This window comes from Atractosteus spatula, chromosome 1 (genome assembly GCF_055471065.1).
Source record: "Atractosteus spatula isolate fAtrSpa1 chromosome 1, fAtrSpa1.hap1, whole genome shotgun sequence".
NCBI lineage: Eukaryota > Metazoa > Chordata > Actinopteri > Semionotiformes > Lepisosteidae > Atractosteus > Atractosteus spatula.
The window spans coordinates 11,075,771-11,093,354 of NC_142706.1; the positions used below are offsets into that span (position 1 = coordinate 11,075,771).

At 40.0% G+C, this 17,584-nt stretch overlaps 1 protein-coding gene across 8 annotated transcripts in view; it reads left to right on the plus strand.

The window, feature by feature from the left end:
- The window catches only part of rbm47 (RNA binding motif protein 47), a 59,624-nt gene that overhangs the window by 27,268 nt on the left and 14,772 nt on the right, over window positions 1-17,584 (plus strand). The window contains exon 1 of one of the 8 annotated variants that reach the window (XM_088910306.1): window positions 10,112-10,228. The exons of the other annotated variants lie outside the window; for them this stretch is intronic. The gene's annotated coding sequence lies outside the window, so the exon portion shown is untranslated. Of the gene's footprint in view, window positions 1-10,111; window positions 10,229-17,584 lie in introns of those variants that run through there. 8 annotated transcript variants of the gene reach the window in all.

The window sequence follows — 17,584 nt, forward strand, 5'->3', positions numbered from 1 at the left end:
CCGTAATCACTTGTGATATAATTCACCTGAGTGCTGCTTCTTTAAAGGGATTGACAGCCCCCAATCCTGCCATACCTTAATAGGGACCTCTCGAGTTCTTCTTCCTGAGTCCTTAATAATTTCAATGCAAACTGCACCTCTCATTACAGGACAGGGTATTTTTTATTTGCTTCCTGGTTTTGTAAAAGAAAAATAGCAATGTGCAATTTGAATAGATATAAAAATAGACACCCCATGAATTGTACCCCCCCCCCAAACAAATTCCAATATGGCACACTGCACAACTACCCTTTCACTCACTGTTAAACCAATGCAAGTATCAAAAGTTTTTAAAGTTATTTTAATTGCTGTTTATTAATGGATATATTTTCTTTTGACAAAACACCTTTTGCCCCAAAACTTTGAGGGGCACAGTGATCCTATTATATTTGAATCGGCAACGGTTAGTTTTCGAAAGTCATCCATGATGAAAAAAAAAGGAAAATACTCATTCGTGAACCTCCTGGCAGAGCACACTTGTTTTTTTATTGTTACCACAAGAAAGATATTATCTGCTGTCTTTTAAAGATTTGTTTTTCTTCTCCATTTCCATGAAAGGATAAATTAAATGTTTTCAGGCTTTGATAATGGGCAGCAGAATGCAGAAGAGCCTTAAACAGCATTATCTACATGGCTTACACTCAAAAGCCACTGTGAGACACTCAGTAAGAGTCCAAAAGATACATGGAGCCCGCTGAGCAGCTCATCGTTGTGGTGACTAAAGGATTCTTCTCATTGTATTCACTATCACATATCCAGCATCACGGGGTGTGAAGACTAGATCTAATTACCCTGGTACACAGACCTTATCTTGAGCTGGTCTGTATGCCAGCAGCCAGCCAGTTTCACAGCAAACACAATAGGGTTTTGATCAGCTGCTCAGCTGGATCAGCAGGTTAGCTGGAGAAGGTTTTATCAAAAACGGCAAATTGTAAAAAAAATGGCCCTGTGGCTTTTTTTGATTGAATTTCAGTTTTTTTTCACAGAATGAGCAAGGGGTTTCTCGAAGATTCAATTAAGACTATATTATTTTTATTTTTTAATCCTTAGAAGCTGAGGTAACTTGGTTCTTTTAAGTCCTTCAGTTTGTTAATCAACTGGGGTCTATTGTTATTTGTTGGGGCTTGTTGTCTGTTGCAAACCTGGAGTCACAGGTCATCAGTCAGCCACCCCCCTGCTGTGTGTTAATGGAGTTAATGCTAGCCCAATTGTTGACTATCCTGGTGTCCCCTGAATTCGTTTTATGGTTTGTTAATTGTGTTTTGAGACATTTTAATTTCCTTTCCTTTATTTACACAGCCCAGTGCCCTCAAGGGGCTTCTGCATACAGTATCTGTATTTATTTATTTTTTTCAAATCTCATACCTCCAACACTTTAACCATTTAGGCAGCAGCTTGAAGTAATTTCCGGGGCTCTGGATTCTGGACTATGGGAGGGTTGGGGATTAAAATCCTAGGTGGGATGAGAGTTTGTTGTTGGTAGGCTTACCTAATAAAATACAGGAACAGAATGAGAACTGTTAGTACCTGTGTGAGCAGTGTTAATTTACAATAGGCTTCTCTGGAGTCTTTTTGGTATGAGGAAAGTCAATAATTCATTTCAGTGCCAGTTTTAGGCATCTGAACTAAGGCTATCAAGATCAGGTCCTTGGGGACTGCAGACTTTTCTGTCTGTTAAAGCAGCAAAGCATTCACTCACTAAACTGACCTAATTGCTTGATTTGAGAGGGCAAATTGCACTTCTTTTTAGGGTTACTACACTTTGAATCAACCTTTACCATTTAAACATCTTCCATTTAAATATGGTCCTTGGAAACTACATAGCCAGCAGTCATATCGCTCTGCAAGTCCCAACTGGCAGCCCACTGGAGCTCAGCAGGTGTGAGCCTGGTCAGTACTTGGATGAGAGACCTCCTGAGAAAAACTAAAGTTGCTTCTGGAAGATGTATTGGAGGGGCCAGTAGGGGGTGCTCACCCTGTGGTCTATAACGCCCCAGTATAGTAACAGGGAAGCTATACTGTAAAAAGGCACCGTCCTTCGGATGAGAAACTGAGGTCCTGACTCTCTGTGGTCGTTAAAAATCCCAGAGTGTTTCTCGAAAAGAGTAGGGGCATTACCCCAGCATCCTGGCCAATTTCACATTGGCATTTCCCAATCATGGCTGCCTAATAACTCCCATCTATGAATTGGCTTCACCACTCTGTTCTCCTCCCCACTGATAGCTGGTGTGTGGTGAGCGTACTGGCGCACTATGGCTGCCATTACATCATCCAGGTGGGGCTCCCAATTGGTGGTGTGGAAGGGAGTCCCCATTACCTGTAAAGTGCTTTCAGCGGAGTGTCCAGAAATATATGAGTTGTATTATTATTATTATTGCATGACTTACATAATACTGTAAATCAATCAAGTTAGTCAGGGTAGAGTTCCAATCTTGTTGCACCAAGCATGTGGGTTGGCAAAGAATGTTACGAACTGGGAAATTGTGGGTGAGAAAAATGTGTATGGTGTAAATGTAATAATGCAAACACGGAAGTGTGAAATCATCAGGGAAATACATTTCAGAAAACATTCCGAACAGATCCTTCTGCGCATTTCTGCCCGGGAGTATGCAACTGCTTCCTAGCTGATGGACAGCTCCATGAAATGGCAGTTACTGTTATCTCCCTATGGTGCTGTGTACATACCCTTTCGGTGCTTGAGTTCATCAGATCCAGGCAGTGTGGAAAGACCTGGTTTACACACTAAAGAGACGTTGCTGTGGTGACAAAGCTGCGCAGTCCATCTCTGTCGTTTGTTTACGAGTGGAACAGTTGTTTAAAGGAACACAGAGAAGCTTTGACAGGCTGTGGGGAACCACCATGATGGGGTGGGGGGGGGGTCACTGTTTCATGAACTTCTCAAAACACAAACCTGCTTGGCTAGTGGTTCTAGCAAAACCTGTTCATTGAATTAACACAAGTATCACAACAGAAAACGTTGATGGCACGTTATAATATAAGCTCATGTTCTGCATTGAGGCCAGATGATTTCATGCTGTGGGGGGGGCTCATCGACAGGAGAGGTGCAGATGATACTTGCTACAGGGAAGTGCAGTACAATGAAGAAACACTGGTCAAAAAGTGACTCTTCCATCCAAACTTCAGCAGTGCTTGAGGCAGGCCGCAGCCATCCCCTGACAGAAATGAAACCAGTGGAGCTGAGAAATGAAACCGGTTGTTAGGGAAGTATTTGGCTCGTCTTTGAGCTGAGGCAGCAGCATATAGAGTCTAGAAAATGCTTCTCGCATTCTTTCCCAATGCTTTACAATTAATAACAATTAATTCCTCCAGAAAGTGTTCAATCATTCCAGGGGTCACAAACAAATTTGCCTGTTGGCAGATTTAGACACCGGATTTCATAATCCTGACTTTACAGATTTCTCAACAGAAGAATAAGTCTTCTAATGCAGTAAATGACACTGACATTCCACAGATACAAGAGTTTCTCCACAGGTGCACTGCCAAATGTGTGCTATTTGTCTTTTAAGACACCAAATAAGATGGCTAGAACACTGTTACTGACAGGAAATGAGTGGAGTAGTTGTAGCATAAAGGATTTCCTATGGAATGTTTTTTTTGGGTGAAGAACTGTAAAGACACTCTCATCTTTATATAATATGTGAATCACAAGTTTTTCCTGCGTTTGAGATAACTGACAGTTTAAACTTGGCCATTTACTGTACGCAGCAGACAGGGTAAGGAATTTATCTGTTTTCGTTTTGAATTTGGGCTTTCGTGCAGATATTTAAGAGCAATTATCTGCGGAAAAAAGTCATTTACCATTTGGTATTTATCTTTCACTGGAAAAGAAAATGTACATCTTGGCTTTCCATCAGATGTTGTCGTTTAGGTGTAAACTATGACTAGATCTTTAATGAATGCTGAAGGAAATTATTAGGGAATTCAAACACCATCTATGTGCAGAGAATAAGGTTAAATCTAACAGGAGACAACCCCCCGTTAAATAGAAAACCTCCTCCATAGGTATGGGGAATGATGACAAGGGTTTATGCTATTTTCGAAAGTCACCCCAAGCATTTTTACATATAGAAACCCCAAAGAAACTGATAGCTGTGGCAGTAAAAAACAATATGAGATTAAAACCTTCAATTCACTCAGCAGAGTGCTAAGGTTTACAGCAGGAAGAAGTCGGTTATTGTTTAATGGCAAAGCCGGCTCATTCCTCCAGCTTAAATATTGACTTGAATCTTTTACGGCATCCCCTCCTCCACCCGCCAACATGCGATACATCAGGTAAATGTGCTGCTTCGTATCAGACCTTTACTCCTCATGGGTCAGTGAGGCTGAGCTGATCTTTGACCCCCCCTATTAGCAAGGAAGGGGATCTCAAGGGAGTGATTTGCTGAGTAGGAGAGTGGTTTTCTGAGCTGCACCCAACTCATATGGTTGGTTGTTAAGATACATTAGATTGTAGATGATATTTGTGCTGTGTTTCCATTCCTGTGCATTGCACCATCTAACTCTGGTTTTACCCCAGCTTTGATTTGTTTCTCGAATTTAATTCCTTAGGGCAATTGGGAAAATTATGCCAATAGAGTCCGTAAGCCCTTCTGGGCTGTGATCTACACTGCTGTTCGAGAATCCCTGTGAGTTTTTGGGATTAATGAGCCTTGCCCCAGGTTCTGCTCTGCCTCCCTCTCCATTCAGTTTTCAAACATGTCCTCCAGTGCTGGATTCTCCCTGGCTGGAGCTACAGTGTGCACCCCGTAGCTTGGAAAAGAAGTCAAATCTCAATAAATCGGTTTGGCTATAACACCATTAATGGCAGGCCCGTGAAGGACAGGAAGAAAATGTGCGTCTGCGTTGTTCGGCGTGCGCTGAAAGGAAGTAACAACGCCTGTGGCCTGCCGGCCCAGGACAACAGGATCTTCCCCTGATGGCCCCTTCCAGCCAGCGGCAGATCCAGCTTTGCTACGTGTTTGTTCCAGGTCGAACAGAGCACTAGTTATATGTATTGATCCCAGGTTATTGATTCCTTTATTGATTGATTTCCTGTGCAACTATGGGCTGGTTGCTTTAATCATGTCAACAATACTGGTTTATTCCGTGAATGGGTGAAAAAGCTCCTCCTGCCTGTCTATGGCATGCTTTTTATTCCTTTTGCTGTTCTATTTTGGTCGTCTCTGGCATGATGGGATGATGTTTATGGTTTTCGGCTAGGTATTTTACACTGGTTTGGCATCAAAGCCTTAAACATCTTCGGTATTATCTCGTCTATACCTCTTGTGTGATTTTCACTTCACCAGCTGATGGTGACGGGAGAGAAAAATCACGTACTCAACTTTGTAAAGACACTGCAGGAGTTGTGTTGGACACAATGAGAAAGCTGTGATAAGAAAGATGTACAGTACTAGTAAATTGGTTAGCTAATGGCCAGGTAAAATGCATGCATACAAATCTGTAAATATCTATACTTGCTATTTGCTATGGTGAATGGTTATTGAACAAGTCATTGACATTAACATCCCTGACAAATAAGTGTGGTATTTAAGCAAATAATCAATTGTAATTTTTCAGATACAGGGTGCTAACTACCTTTAGCAAACTCACAGTTGAAACCCCTAAGCAGTCTGACTCGCTCTAGGATTGTCCAGGAACTCTTGAGTTCTACTGAGTGTGCCAACAAAATGTATGGGCATGTTGTGGGTTAAGCAGTTTGGCATGACCACAATTTCATAACGATTTCATAATGTGGGGTGTGTTTTAGTCTAGTCAGGAATTGAAAGAAAAAACAACATTATAAGAAACCGATATTTTAATATTCAGTTCCTGTAGCTGAGATGTCAGTCTGGTCACCAGCGTTGGTTCATGGTCTGAACTGCTGATCATAATCATTCCTCAGCATAAGTACTGTACTTATCACCATAAGGTCAGTTTCAGACAAGGGGAGGCCGTTGGACTGTTGCCCTGTCTTGAATTTTGTCTAAGTCTTTTCAAATTTCATTTGCTGCTTCTGCTCACAGCTCACAGCCCAGTACTTCACTGAGGGTGCTCAGACACTGCCGGTAAGAACAGGGTGAGTGCTCCAGGCACCTTAAACTTTGGATTCAGTTCTCATTATCTCTTTTCCTTTGTGTTGTAGGACCTAAAAACAACAAACGGCAATAATTATAACATTAAATACGTTAAGGTTCAATACAGGAGTAAGGAGTAATAATCCTTTGCCAAAAGCTACAGGAAGTCTCGTCACTTGGCTTGTACACCACATATTGATGGTTAAATAGGTGTGGTGTGGTTAAACTAGTTGTGTGTGACTAGTTCTAAGCAGAAATGAAACAAGGAGGAGGTCTGGTTTGTGCTGGAAGAGAGCATCACATGAGACAGCATCTTAGTTAAAATACTAAAGCAACTGGGGCCAGTCAGATATGGGAATGAATTCCTCATGTGACTGTACTGCTGGTAAAATGGGTGTCCTAGCTAGTCACAACTCCCCTTAATGTGCAAGAAAAAGACAGTATAGTGACCCCAATTTGAAGGAGGTCACTCTTGTAGCCTAATTTGCAGTTTTATTTTGTTTAATTTTATGTAGCCCATGCAGTGTAGCATGCTTGATTCACAGTCTTTTTTCCTCTTAGGAATTTCCAAAAGTTTGTGATATGATCGTTGTATATCCGTGACCAGGTGTATGTCACGCATTTACTTCAAGGCATCAAATATGTTATTAAATAACCCATCAAAGTCAACATGTTAGGTGAATAAAGAAAATTGAATTTTAATTTGACACAAAGCAACGATCCTGTTGTTGCCCATGACTTTCTCAGTTTTATAAAAATGCACAGTCTTTTGTCTTTTGTCAGATCACAGTTTTCATTAACTTCAGGTTAATGACAGGAGCATGCTTCCCTTCACATTTGTGTTGGAACATCTCTTTCCTGTTCACAGGAATCTTATCACATTTACTGTACACCACCTCTAATGATCGTTATCACTCATATTGAGCATGTGCCCAGTAAAGCACATGAGGCTAAACTATGAATTCAAGTCTCTCCAAAGGTGAATTTAACTCAGGGTTAAGGCAGGCAGGTCAGGTTCTCACGTGGCTAACCGGTGGTTTATAGATCCTCTTTGGTTTTTCGGCAGGCATATGGAAAGATGCAGCCGGCCAGTATTCTCAGCCTTTTCCCTCAGGTGAATTGATTTGATCTGAGCCATTGAGTAGGCTAAACTCTGAATGTTTTAACAAAGTCTATCCAGATGAAAGCTCTACAAACCCTCCCACTGTTCTGATGGACAAATAAGGCAAGGTGCAGAGGAAATTCACAGAAATAATAGTTACCTGAAGTAGGTGTTTTAGCAAAAGTGGGCCATTTATGCAAACATTGATTTGTCAGACATCGCATCACAATCTAGGCGATTCATCAAGGTTTGTCAAAGCCTGGTTTACAGTATTGCAGGTGGAATTAAAGCCCCCAAAGTGGCCATTATCACTTTTTGTGCAAAGTGATAATGGCCAAGTTACTGTACATTCTGCTTCTTTATTTCCTTATGCATTTTTGTCAACACGCAGAAACTTTCCCTTGATAAAGTACCTGATAACAAAGAGCACACAGAAAAGAGAAGTTAGTTGGGCTGTGAAAGGAGAAAGACTTTCTGTGATATATTCACGCTGTTAATCATTCTTGGACATACACGTTCTCCCTTTTCAAATTCATAAATAGATTACTCAGTAGACTTTCACCCAGCAGACCACGTTGCATTTTATAGGGAAGGAGTCCAGGTTTCTGAATTTTAGCCACATTATATAAAGAGTTCTTAAATACCATTGGGTGTTATAAGTGCTATTCTTTGCTTGTAAGGTAATCATTATCATTGTGCTTTCTGTATCTAGGAGGATGTGTGAGGCACTCTAATGTACGAAAGGGTGGGAATATGGTGAGATTCAGTGTCTTTTTAGCAATTGGAGAGAAAACCAGGGAACAGGTTCCTTGGAACTTGAAGCTTGAAGAACACTCTACAACAGACTGAGCAAAGAAAGAGGACTGTAGACTCATTAAGTTAATGGAAGCTGACTCTTTTAGCAGTCTGATCACCAGGGTAGGTAATTGCTCTGCAGAGAAAATAAATACAGTGTTTGGTCATGCAGAACCCCTTGCAATAGGTTTCAATGCAATAAGGCCCATCACTTTGGGCCAGGGCTGAAGACAAGCACATACTGTAGGAAATCTGCGTGAAATCATTTGTTCTACTGTACGAAAAGTGCTTCCTTTATCACACTGAGTGCACGGAGAAATAAAATTTCATTATAACTGAAATTTGAATGAGACTATGGATCTATCAATTATGCTATCAATGCTATTCCTGTTGAGGTTTATTTTCCATATATACGTCCACCTATTCTTTTTGGTTTGTGTTGTTAAGATTTGTGTTTCACTGTGTAGGACAGTTGCTGGATATTTAAGTACAATATAGAAAGAAACACTAGAGACCATGTCAGGTGCTGTTGCTTATAGCCTGTGTTAAGTACATTCAACGAGACAAGTCATGGAACTCTAGACTGGCCATACTCCTTAAATCACATGACTCTTAATTTTTTAGTTTTGAATAATGCGACCTGGCTATTTTAACAGACTTAATACAGATTGCAAATATTTGCAGGAAACCAAATGACCTAAGATGTTACTGCCTTTTGTTAGCCCAGAACTTGTAAAATCCCCACAGTTTGTCTCTTTTAAGACTAGATCTGATATTCTAGAGTGGACATATTTAAGGGCAGATCTACACCATCATCAACTGAAAAATTGAAAATCGTTCAAACAGTTTAAGTCAAGATATTCTGTCCCATCTTGTAAGCACATGTCCTGATTTGTAAATGAACTCTTATGCATTATATTTGGGTGTGTGAAACGGGGGAGAAAGGGGTGGTTTCCTGCTGTTTGAGACCCTACAGAACTTTTGCCAGGCCGATGGACTTATTCCTGCACAATATTTATGAGCTCTGCTCAAGAGCCATTGCTTTCCAGTTTCCTGCTGCTGTTATCTCTTCACTCATACAGATGCTTTAAAGAAGACGGTTTCAGGGACCCTGATAATACTTTCAATTTTAGATATCTGTGACAGAGTCAGTGTGGTCTAAAAAAAAGATAGGATACTAACAAAGAACTTGAAAAGGCCTCCATTTATTGGTAATGAAGACCTTTGCTAAGTCAGTAATGGAGCTTGTATTACTTTAGCCTATCTTGTACCATGTTTTGGAGGTTTTTCTTCTGCTCTCGCTTTGGGCTTTTCCTTTTTCCTGCTGATGCTGATGCTTGATGTGACTGTATCCCCCATGCCGTGTCGTACGTTTTGTGTTTTGTTCCTGCTCTTAGCTGCTTGACAAGGTGTGTTATTTGCTTAGCCTCAGTGCTGCAGGGAGCTCCTTGCCCGTTGTTATGTACACAACATTTTAACGGTCCGAACCACACATTCTGTGCCTGCCTCCAGTCCTTCACTGAGGCGAACACAACACTGTGTCCCGGCACAAACGTGTCTTAACGGAAAACCGCTCGGCCCTTCGTTACTAGCCTCGCAGGCCCAGCTTAAAGATAACGAACAGGAGAGGGGAAAAAAAACACCAGCACGTTTGAGTGACAGGTCTCCACCACTCCCCCTTACATTACCGTGAGTCTCCTTATCTGTTCTGTTACAACACAAACAGGCGCACACACATACTGTATGCACACCCAGTTCCAGAGCCTCTGAGTCCTCTGGGAGTATTTGTATATGAATTAACTGAAAAGTTGAAAGAAAAAGGGGAAGGAATGAATAACATTGTTTTTCCAGGTCTGGACTCCTGAGCCGGCCCTCCTCTACTTCTTGGTTAGGACTTCTGAAAATCCATTAGTTCCACCTGGGTTAGCCAGAGTGATCCACGCAGTCATAGGTTTATGCAGCAGGTAGTACAGCACAACCTCCCCCTCTACCTTCTCTGCTCCACCCACCCCCCTGCCTCTCACCCAACTCTCCCAGCAAATGACTTCTCAATCAGCTCCACTGACCAGCCTGCTACAATAAGGACGAACAGACCAGGTGTTGCAGAGCTTTTCTGCTCCCATGACCGTGGGGATAAATAGTTCTAAAGTTGGTTCTGCGAAAGAGCAGTCTTCCCTGGTCTCCCCAGCGCACATGAGGACCACGAAACTTGATAAAGGTACAGTGGAGATTCTTACAGCATCTTGCAGCATGTGAAGGGACAAGTGCTTTCGCTTTGTGTTACTGGTCAGCATAACTTCAAAGAACTTATTCGGTGCTCAACACTCAGATACAGCCAACAGCTAACAAAGTGGAGGCTACTTTACCATGCAGCAGCTGTCAGCATTGAACTCGCTCCTCGCAACAGAATATGTTTTCCATTTTTACTGCTAGCTGTGACAGCTGTGAGTTTCGGCTGGGAGAATGACATCACGGAGCGTACCGATATTCCGTTTTTTTCTGCGAGTTCTGAATTTATCATGATGCTGCCACAGCGTATAGTGTAAACGAGAGCTGCAACTCCTGGATTAAGAGCAGCCTTTCACTTTGAGTTTTACCAGGCATGAACCCTACAGTCTTTAAATTTGATGTCAAGAAATTGTAGAATTGCAGTGCTGGAGATGTTGACATCCATGTGAAAAACTGGAATATTAATTGAAAGAAATTAAGTCGCGTATAAACGAATGCTCATAATTTGTGTTTAGTCAGCTTTGTTTGCTAAACTGATGGACAACTGGTGATCATAGTTAAGATACTTTAATATAATATCATCTATTTAGCAGGTTTTTAACTGAAGCATGTTAACAAGACCTTCTACTCTTTTTTACTTTATAAAAACATCATAAAATGACACGAAAATAAGATACATACATTAATACCTTTTAACCAATGCTTCCCCGTAATTCTCTTTTGTAAATCTTCTAGGTTTTTTTTCAGCTCCACAGTGTAACAGCGGGGCTGTTTCAGACAGGTCAAACACAGTGCACACACAGAATTAGCTTGCCTTCTGACTGCCGTTTTGAATTTTAATGAGAGGTGTAGTATCTCACTTAAAAAAAAAAGAAAAAGCAATTTATTCAGAACCTAGTCAATCAATTTGGGAGGATTAAAATCTGGACCTCTCATTTTGGAAGCTGATGTGCATATTTTTAAACTAGTAGTTCAGGTGGGTAGCTGCGTCAGCATGCGTAGGCTGCAAAGGAACAAGTAATAGGTTTATTCCATGCTGAAAAAAAGAAGAAAGAGAACACAACGTTTCGGCCGTGGAGCCTTCTTCAGGTGTCAACATCAAATGGTTTCCTTCGTCAGATTAGATAAGGGGTTGAATAAAGTGTTGTTGGTCTAAGGTGGAGTAACACCAGTGAAACGGTTTCACTGAAAGTCCCTTGTCATCTTGCTCTTAGGGATATATTCAATACAATTAACTTTGATTAGCTTTCTTTTTGCTTGCTTATTCTTTTGGATGGAGGCATGACTTTATGCCGGTTTAAGGCCTAACAAGGCAATAAGTCATCAGTGCAGTGCTTCTGAAAGTGTTAGTCAAGGAGTTCTGTTTGGTTTGTCTTGGTGTCGTGAAAATGAAAAATAAAATCTGCTTGTACTGCCAGGAAATTCTCAGTGACAGAAGGTGCTCTTAACTCAGGGTCAAAACTTTTGACAGGCCAAAAATGATCCAGTATAAAAGTATTTCCAAAGTGTCTCCTGGGACATGTGGTTTTATTCAAGAAATTCACAAAACCTTTTGGAGGCATTCAGATTTTTAAAATGTCTATGGTTCCTGCCATCTTCTTCTCCTTAAAAAAAGACTGATATTCCAGGTCTGACAGTGCTGAACAGAGAAAGAGAGATTGCAGATTAATTGCCTGGTTAAAGTCACACGGGAGAACTTTACTGTGAGAGAGGTCATTGTGGATATAATCCTTTGTTCTGCCTGTTTACTCGTGGCATTGGAACAAGAATACTTTCTGTACTCCCACTAATACATACTTGATAAGGCGGAGAAAAAGCCTGTTTAACTTAAAATATATCGCAATGAACTATACACCTGTTTTTCCAGTTAAGTTTGGTTAAACTCTGTTTCAATTTACATGTCACCACAATCAGTATGAACCCTAAAGTTATTTAAAAAAAACATATAAGCTGTATCTCAGTCTTGTTGCTATGGAAAAGGCTATTGTAAAGTCCAGTCGATGAATAACACTTAGCGTATTTTTCCAGTGTAGTCATGTTAATTGCAGATACTGCACTGTAACATAAAGGTAAATACACCAGAGAGGCAGTTAAAATTCTGGCCTCATAACTGGCATATTGTGGGTTCAAATTCCTGTTAAGATGTTCTTGTTGTATCATTGAGCAAGGTTTTTACCTGAATTGTTCCAGTAAAATACTTAGCTGTATAAATAAGTTACTTTGGTTAAAAGTATTAGCCAGATAACTTAATAAGATAATGAAAAATTAACTCCTGTAAAAGTTCCTGTAAAAGGAAACGAACACCACCACCACCTCTACATGTTCCAGTTACACCTTTTTTTCCCTTCTTTAAAACTGATTAACATGAAGCAAAGGTCGAAAAAGCATTTCTTTTCCTCAACCAGCAGAAAAAGCAAGAAATGAGGATTTCTCAACTCTCTCCTCCCTCCCCACAACCCCTGACACACACACACACACCTCTTAATTAAGCTGAGCAAAGTTCTTGGCACATTCTGAGTTTCAGAGGTCAGGAATAAATGTGTCACTTTTCCAGTCTTTTCTGCAGATATGACAGAAATGCAGTTGTTTTTTTTTACTTTTCTCACATGCCTGTTTGTGGCTGGTGTTGCCTGATCTGCTCAGTTAAGGGCTGTGATTTGTAAGAGTCAGATGGTGTTATCTGTCGTTAATGAACAACTAAATGGTGCCTCAGGTTTCTTTAGTGCAAGGTGCACATTATTCAAAGGTCAACTCCTGGTGAGTGTAGAGAAGGGGGTGTTAGACATTGCAGGACTAATATGAATAAACAATATAGTTTGTCTCTTCACTTTTTTTTGGTATTTCATATAAAAGGCCCAAAGGCAGAGGTATTGAATTTCAGGTATTTAGAGATAAACATTATAAGGAAACGGCTTTAAAAAAAATCAGTCACACACTCGCAGATCAACAACAGAGCTAATCGCACGACATCGTGTCATTATCACATGACCTGCTGCAAACAGACACAAGACACACGAGAAACTCACTCACCTGGACGGGCATTTTTTTAAATTGGTATTTCATTAAACAGCACAATAGGAAAACAAAAAGTGTATGGGTGAACACATATTTTGCATTTAAGTCACATGCTTGTGCACTACAATGTTATTCAGGTTGCTGCCATTGCTGTATTGTAAGTGACTATCTGTTGAAAATCAAAATTATTTTAATGCAAACACTTGCAAAAAAAAATGATAGGACTGAATATGAATTGACAGAGCATGCTTCGTTATTAATTTGAATTTAATTTCCCATATGTTAAAATTCAACTCAGTAACATTATGTTTACATTCACATCGGTAATGTATAATTAATTATTCACTACACACATGCTAAATGTACTTACTCTTAAATATAAAGAAATGCATTGTTAAAATGTTGTTCAAGTTAAATTCTGTTATATGTATATTTAACCACAAACTTTACTTTGTAATAACCATGATTTGTGTAGCGGCAAGAACAGGTACAAGAAATGACACAGTTAATAAAAATGTAATTATGCATAATTACATTGTAATTACACAAAAGCACACATGTAATTACCAACACAATGTGTCTTATATATACATTAGAGGGAGTACCTGGATGTTCATGAATGCTATGTCTATATAGGCATGAAATCAGTGAAACTGTAGCAGAAGTAATAAAACATGACAGGGCACTTCCTCTTCTCAGAGTACCATTTTCTGAATAGAATTATAGCCTATTTCACCTCGGACAGCCCTAGAATTTCTGACGTTTATGATATTCAGTTCAGTTTATTGTCATAAGCTCAAGGGCAATGAAATGCTTATTGCACTACCCTCCCAAAATTGTCCAAATCTAATCACGACCCACAAAATCCAATTTCTCCAAAAACCTCAATGGTGGAAATGTATGGCACTTCATTTTAAAGTGTCAGTAAAATTCCAAGAGGGAGAAGGAGAAAGCTCCAGCCGTCCTTGTGCACAGTTAAGGTGAAACAGCTTGTATCTAATCCTAAGAACATAAGCACTAGTGTTACAATGAGACAAGGTCATTCAGACCCTCCTGCTCTCTTGTTTAGTAGCTAATTGATCCAAAACTTTCATCCCATATCCCAGAGTATTAATAGTTGTGAACTATGCCATATAAGGTTCAAGTTCAGAGTTGTCGTTTTTAAAGTACAGTTGCGTCTGTATATGCTTTCACAGGCTACCGGCAGGATTTTGTGAGGCAGCTCTGAGCGATGACTTTACTCTGCAGTACGGTTTCAATAATGCTGCCGTTGTACGGTCACCACTGAGGACAAAATGACTTTGCCCGCCTCTGGAATTCTCTCTTCTCTTTTTCACCAGTGATAACTGACGTTTTTCCATCGCTCACTTCATTTGGAAACATGGTAAAATAACTTAAAAGGACCTGCGCAAATCCTGAAATCGAACAGGAGTCAGACTGGTTTTTTTTCATCGAGGCAGCCTCAAACCTAAAAAGTGATGTTGTGTCTTTGAATGCGTGTGAATGCTCTCAGACAATTGATCGAAAGCAAACAGCTCGGGTTACTTTCCAATTGTTGGCCATAGTCTTAGACCAGTAAAACAATGAAGACTGAGGCAGCACGAACAATGGGCTGTGAGGTACTGTACACCGACCTTAAAATAAGCCTATTAGGATCTTGCGAACAGAAACACCTTCAACAGGGTGTAGGAGGCATTTCTGAAGAGGGAGAGGTTTTGGGCTTATATCATGCTTCCTGATTTATTTCGCTGACATTGTTATCCAAAGCAGCTTTACCCGTTTATACAGCTGTTTCCCCCAAACAATTCAGGTGAAGTACAGTAGCTCACTTACTGGGACAACAGCACTGTCTCGGTGGGATTTGAACCCACACAACCTACCAGTGAGTCCAGAACTGAACCTACCACACCACACTGCTGGGAAAAGGTGTCAGCCAGGGGATGATCTTGAATTCTTCTGACCCTTAGTCAAACAATTCATCCATTCCACCGCTGGCCAACATCCCTCAGAATTACTTCTCCATGTTTTTGCCATGATTTCTGAGTGCTGCACGACATTTTAATGAACTTTTACCGCGCTCTAGCGTAGCACACCACAATCTGAACAAATTTAACGCCTGATCAGATTTTTCAAGGAACTAGTCACGGAACTAGGGGAGGTTTGGGAGTTTTCAATGTGCCAGGTCTGGCAACAATTCTAGCTCTGTGCTGGGTGTATCTGTACGTATTGCACAAGACTTTTTAGAATTTCCTACGCGGACCACATGACTGCATGGCTGCTGACTCAGTTCATTGCTTTGCAAGAGTTTGCTGAGAAGCAGATTGGTTGTGTAGGATAAGAACTGCTCTGCGCGCAGGTGGCACACTGATTCTGAAAGGATATGGACGGACTATTTCAGTCTGATAAGTTTTGCTGCGCGTATGAAAACTCTTCTACTGAGGCCAGCATTTTAAAATTGTGTCTATTCGAGTGAAATCGAATCTATGCCAGTGTTTCTTGGCGTTTCCAATTCCGCGTATACTGTATACTGCACGTCGTTATCAATATTATAAACAAAACGCATTTCAGTGTTTGATCTAATATTGCCTCGAAGTGCACAGTGGCCATATCCTGGCAGGGACTAACTACAATAAGACACGGATCTTCTGCTCAGGAGCAGTCTGCTCAGCACGCTGTTGTCTGCTTGTGTATATTAAGTATTTTACGACCTCAGAAAAACAGCTCGCATTCCTACGTGTACAGCGTGAGAGCGTGGGGTTTGTTCAATGTATACCGAACGTGCGCCAAAACTAGTATTATAAAAAATACTTCATTTATTAATTTATTAATTTAGCATTTTCTGATGGATTTTTCAAAATACAAATAAATGTCTGAAGGCACACCAGTTAAGAAGTGCTGGTTTATGCGTTTATCACACACCGGAGTCAATAGTTGAAGCGAAGTAATACAGTAGTTGGAATATCAATAGAGGCACAGGAGTTTTTTTATTTGTATCTTATTTAGCCTATGTAACATACTGTATATCCTAAGCTTTCTCAGAATTTTCATATTGGATTTGATGTGGGTAGCTCTTGACATTTTTTTCTAGTGTTTTGAAGTTAATATATGACAAACATCACATATTCATACTCCTCACTGAAGATGACTTATTAATAACCTTTAGTCCATACGAAGACAGCTTATTCAGCCATTGTACAGCATAATCACTACTGTTGTGACCTTGGGAAAAATAACCCATGCCCGCTTCAGCAATATGTCATATCCTTTTAAAGATAATTTGATAGCATGAATTCTGCAGTTGCAAATATTGTTTGCACTTATTCAAGTTATGGAAAAGCTCAAATATAGGTAAACAAACAGCTGCTTTCAGCTGTTAATACTTAGACATTGCTATGTCATGTATTCAATTAAATTTATTTTTATATAGCGCCTTTCACAACAAGGTTACTCCAAGGCATTTAACAAAGAATGTTTATGCTTAGCATATGTATGTATGCTTAGCATATTTCTCATTTTCCCTTAAAAACCTATTCTGTACATCTTTCCAAAGTGACTATTATGTTTTGCATTATCCTGAATTGGTTGCAAAATTTTAAAAATGTGTTTTGGGTGTGTCGACAGTCATGACCCACAAGTTCCAAATTCTCTTTTGAAGTGCAGAATTAAAATCTTTAGGGCTGCACAAAAACAGGGTAAAGCCCCTTTCTAAAAAACGTCAGACTGTTGACCCACAAAGTGAAAAAATAAAAGCGACGCAGAAGACAGACCATCACTTTGCAAATTTCATTCAGATGTTATTCTGAATTCCTTGACTGAGTTGTTATCACAGCTAAATAGGTTTCAGTGCTTTGAATGAAGAACACTGTGACCTCCATTAAGTGGGAACAGAAAAAACTGAGCTTTTGTTTTGTGTTCACAGAATACAACTGCTCTTACCTGTGACTAAATTAAACAAATTTACTTGCAATACCAGAAAACATTTTTTATACATATACATCTACTCATAATACGTCGATTGTTTAGTCTGGCAGACTGGCAGCCCTACATTGTCGGTGATTCATAAATAAACCTTGAGAAAGTTCACTTTCCAGAAAACAACTAAAAGTCTATAGTACATGATTTTTAAACTCTATAGTGAGAGGCTCACAATCAGTCATATTGATTCCTTGTTTAGAAGTTTGGGATACTCGCTCTGCTAACTAAAATATAGACAAAATTGGGAGAGAAGTGTTTATAAAATATCAGAACCGGAGTTCTAGTGGGTACCGAGCAACCAATGAAAAAGGTTTTGTTAGTATGAAGCTTCATCCTGGCATGTTTTATTCAATGG